The sequence below is a fragment of the Thalassophryne amazonica genome, chromosome 13 (genome assembly GCF_902500255.1).
Source record: "Thalassophryne amazonica chromosome 13, fThaAma1.1, whole genome shotgun sequence".
Lineage (NCBI taxonomy): Eukaryota > Metazoa > Chordata > Actinopteri > Batrachoidiformes > Batrachoididae > Thalassophryne > Thalassophryne amazonica.
The window spans coordinates 93698744-93703962 of NC_047115.1; positions in this window are offsets into that span (position 1 = coordinate 93698744).

Sequence of the window (5219 nt, forward strand, 5' to 3'; positions counted from 1 at the left end):
TTAGAGACTGGCACCTAGAAACCATTTGAAAAATTTATCTGGCTTTCAGTGAAAATTTTATGGGCTTCACAGAGAATAAGGACTTTAACTACAGGTTTAAGGACCCCTTTAAGTACGGTCGGTGCGCCGTGCTGCGAGCTGCGACGATGCAGCACAAACCACTAGATCATTTCTAAGCTGATGGCTCTGTGGATATGAGACCGTCGTGTGCTCTTTCTCTGGTTATCACAAGACCTGGACATCAGCCATTTTCCGGCAGATTTCACTTTTAACAAGAGATTTTGTCATGGAAAGCCGCGCGGAGGCTTCGCGCGTCACGACCGAGTCGCTGATGAAGCGAGACAAAGGAACACCTCCGTTTCGGAGTGTTAGAGGACAAGTTGGGACATGTCTGCTGGAAAATGGCTGATGTCCAGGTCTTGTGATAACCAGAGAAAGAGCACACGACGGTCTCGTATCCACAGAGCCATCAGCTTAGAAATTATCCAGTGGTTTGTGCCGCATCGTCGCAGCTCGCAGTGCGGCGCATCGACCGTCCTTAAAGGGGTCCTTAAACCTGTAGTTAAAGTCCTTATTCTCTGTGAAGCCCGTAAAATTTTCACTGAAAGCCAGATAAATTTTTCGAATGGTTTCCAGGTGCCAGTCTCTAACAGCTTCCGAAAAAATTCTGATGGAAAAAAAGTCCTTTTCATTCCGCCATTTCCAGACAATGAAAATCCGACGAGGGGGCGGGACCACTCCTTGCACAAGGCGTGCTCACAGGTGAATGACGTCACCGACAGGCATGGAAAAACTCACGCATGCGCACGAGGGTTCAAGCATGTCTGACGTAAAAACATATGAATGAAATCCATATAGTTTTTGAAAAAAATAAAAAGGTACGATACTTTATGGACAGACCTCGTATTTTGTTTCCAGTAGTCCTGGAGACTTGGCAGTGACACTGACATGTATATCAGAAGTCCAAAAAATTTGTACAGATCTTCCATTTCAATGTCTGTCCAGATGTATTTTTCCCCAATGCCTTGATTTTTGAGCAATTTGATTGGTGTTGGTGCAAATTGTTCTAATTGTGTCAGTTGCAAAAAACATAAGTAAAAGGTGTTTTTGACTTTGGGTGGAAAGTGTATCAATCTGGACTCCTGGTGTTCTCTGAGGCTGAAATCTGTTTACTACTGGAAAAGTGTCTGCAACCTCCTCCGTGTTCCAGCAGTCAGCACTGGGGTGTGTCTCTGCTACGTGTCTGAGCGGAGATCTGGATCTGGAAACAGAAGTGCAAGCTACGACCCTCTCTTCAGATCTCCGTGCACACGTTGGTGGATCCACCTGCTTTGGCTGCTCCTCCAGAACAAAAGAGGGGTCATCTCTTTCAGCACCAGAATCTTCACTGACTGTTTCAGGCTCTGACAATGTGCTGTGCGCTCCGTCTTCCTCCAGTTCAAACAATAATTGAAGCCCTTGCTCCACATTCATAAAACCCCTCATTTTTTCAACCCCCCCCCGCCCCAAAAAAAAAACAACAAAACACTAACCACACACGCTTCCCACCAGTTATAAAGAGAAAGCGACCACACAATCAGACCCATGTGGGGTGGGTGGGCTGTGATCAAACACACGTGTAACCCCACGTTACATATGAGAAATATGAGAAGTCATATTTCTTCTCACCACTGTCGCTGCTGCAGTAGAGAAGGAAATTATCCTTTTGGTTACATGTCTGTACATAAACACGCAGCGAAAAATGACAATAATATTCTTGGCGTAAAAATACTCATAGGTCAAGTTACGCTAGGCCTATTAACAAAATTTCAAAAGTGCTATGAAGGTTGAAGTCTCCACATTCAACACACATTCAAAGGGAGCCTTAGAATGCAGCAGATTGAGTGTTACGTCTGCTTAATTAGGTCATATGACTTTTTACCCGAGGGCACATCATTCAACTCCAGAGGGTTGAGGACAGTGTTAATGAACCGCTGCACCACCTTTCTGTCCTCAGCTCTAGAGCCTGCATACCACACACCCAGACAGTATGTCAGTACACTCTCCATGGAGGAGTATATGAATTATTCACACTCTTTGCTCAGTACTTTGTTGATACACCTGTGGCATGAAGTACAGCCTCAAGTCCTCTTGAATATAATGCCATTGTGTGTGCCACTGTGAACTGTGTGTAGAATTTTGAGGAAAAAAAAGAAAAGAATGTAAACCATTTTAGAATCAGGCGGTAACAATAAAAAATGTGGAAAAAGTGAAGCGCTGTGAATACTTTCTGGGTGCACTGAATTTACAGAATCAAAAGTTTTCTTAATTTTCCACTTTCAACAGACAAGTCACTCTCCAGACATTTCTAAGGCCAGAATTTCTTAAGCTGAACTTGCACGTTGTCCGTGGGGTCCACGGGCTCTAGATTGGGTAGTGTCTACAAAATAGGTATCTGACATTTTTCAAGGGTGGTAATAATTTGTGCAGTTCTATAATGATTTGGAATGGTGTGAGTCCAGAATGTAATTATCAGCATCCACTGTTCACTGTTGTTAGTTAATATCTGCAATTTCTCCAAAAATATTAGTCCTATCAATGTTCCGTTTTGTCGGCATTCATCCTTGACCCAAAATACATAAGTATACCAACCGGCAAATTTATTTGTTTATTGAATCTTTGTTTAACCAGGTTAGTCCCATTGAGATCGAGTCCTCTTTTCTAAGGGAGACAGGGACAATTATAAAGTTTCCAATTCACCTAACCTGCATGTCTTTAAATGTGGGAGAAAATTGGAGCACCGAAGGGAACACATGCAAACACGGGGAGAACATGCAAACTCCACACAGAAAGGCCACAGGCGGGAATTGAACCCATAACCTTCTTGCTGTGAGGCAACAGTGCTAACCACTAACCACTGTGCTGCCAGCTCTCCCCAGTTTGTCCATGTTAGAAGGTACACACATGCATGCACGCATGCCAGCCCAGTCTCACGTTTTTTGAAATGAGTCAAATTTTCGTGACAGACTTTTTTTTTTAACTCACTATTACTAACCCTACTCCTACCCCCAAACCTAACCTTAACCTAACCCTACCCTAACTCCAACCCTAACCTTAACCTAACCCTACTCCTACCCCCAACTCTAGCCTTAACGTAACCCTACTCCTACCCCCAACCCTAACCTTGACCTAACCCTACTCCTAACCCCAACCCTAACCCTACTCCTACCCCCAACCCTAACCTTAACCTAACCCTACTCCTACCCCTAACCCTAGCCTTAACCTAAACCTACTCCTTCCCCCCACCCTAACCATAACGCTCCCCCCCCCTGCCGCTTCACTTTTAATTTTGTGCAGCCATCACGGAATGAATTAGAATGAATCTGTGCTGCTGTGATGAAAATGAGGCACTTTTCCTGACAATATCACAAACCAATAGGTTAATGTATATTTCATGCTGCTGAATCATGACTTGCCTGTGCGCATGCACAGAAGACACTTGGTTTTTAATATATAGATGATTTACCACTCCCTGCTGGAATCATGTGTGATTCCAGAATGCATTTATTAATGTCCATTGTTTACTGTTGTTAGCTAATAAATGTAGTTTCTCCAAAAATATTATTCCTATCAACAGTTCATTTTGGCGGCATTCATCCTTGACCCAAAATACATAAGCATACCAAACGGCAAATGTCAGCTCTCCCCGGTTTCTCCGTGATCAAAAGTACACACACGCACGCACACAGAGGCCACTTGGCTTTTAATATATAGATGATTTACCACCTCCTGCTGGAATGGCATGTGTGTCCAGAATGTAATTATCATTGTCCATTGCTCACTGTTAGCTAATATCCTTAATTTCTCCAAAAATATTAGTCTTATCAACTTTCCTTTTGCGCAGCATTTATACGTGATCCAAACATAAATACGCATACCGAATGGCAAATGTCACCTCTCCCCAATTTGTCTGTGATCAAAGCCAAACACACACACAGATATATATATATATATATATATATATATATATATATATATATATATACTTAACCAAAGATGAAATTTATACACCAATTTAAACTTTTATATGTTTCTTTCATGTGATATTTAAATTATCTCTTGGTGCATGATTAAATGTTATTTGTTGATTTATTATTGAATCATCATGGTGAAAACCGTGTTTCTGTTGGTTACTTCCTTTTTCTAGGATTGGTTTAGAAGGTGACTGCCAGTCAGCCAAAGAAGAAAGAAGGTACATGTCATTTATTGTATCTGATGTGTTTTCCTAAATAATTTTGTTTTAGGACCAACCTGATCCAGAGTGCGCAGAGCTTGTTACCATGCCCGTAGCATTCTTTTAAATGAACCGTGAAACAAAGAAATTCTCATCCTTCTTCAATGCTTCCATGCTCTTCTCTGAACTTCTCCTTCATTTTCTTTGTTCCTAGTCTTAGCTTGTGGCTTTAGTTACATTTTTACGGCCGCCAAGGACATAATAAAATCATCAGTGCATATTTTTTTGTCTGTCTGCCAGTTAGCAGGTTTACATCAAAACTACTTCATGGATTTTGACAAAATTTTCACAACAGATAGAATCCACCTCCAGAATCCATTAAATTCTGGAGGTGGTCAGGACCAGGGTCCAGATTCTGGATCAAGTTTCACTCTATATAGACTATGAAGGATTACTGTTAGTAGGATTACATCAAAACTACTGAATGGATTCCGACGAAATTTTCAATACATACATATTGGGCCATGGAAGACTTCATTAACTCTTATAGGGTCTTCATTTTTTGTTACACAGGGAGTCCTGCTGGGTCCGGCAGATCCATTACAATTTGGGGCTTTTAATTCAACATAATCACAGTTTCTTTTCTTTTTTTTTTGTTAAAATACTCAGCAGATGTTTAATTCATCCCAATTACAAGTAATATAAACAACACATATGTTAAGTTTGTTCCTTTTACTTTTGTTAAATCACATTTATGAATAGAAATGCAACTCGTTTTTGTTCATTTTTTTAAATTAAAATGTGAGAGTAGGCATCATAAAACAGGCATAACTGGAAAATAGTTAACAAATGTACAAATGAAGCAAGTTTTTCCAAAACAATAGTGTATTATTTGTTATTATTATGTGAAATTTAACCTACTCAGGTCAGTTTACACATAACACCTGTCTGAACAACACATTAGCTCCACTGAACTCAGCCATTTTCATACCAGACTTTACCACAC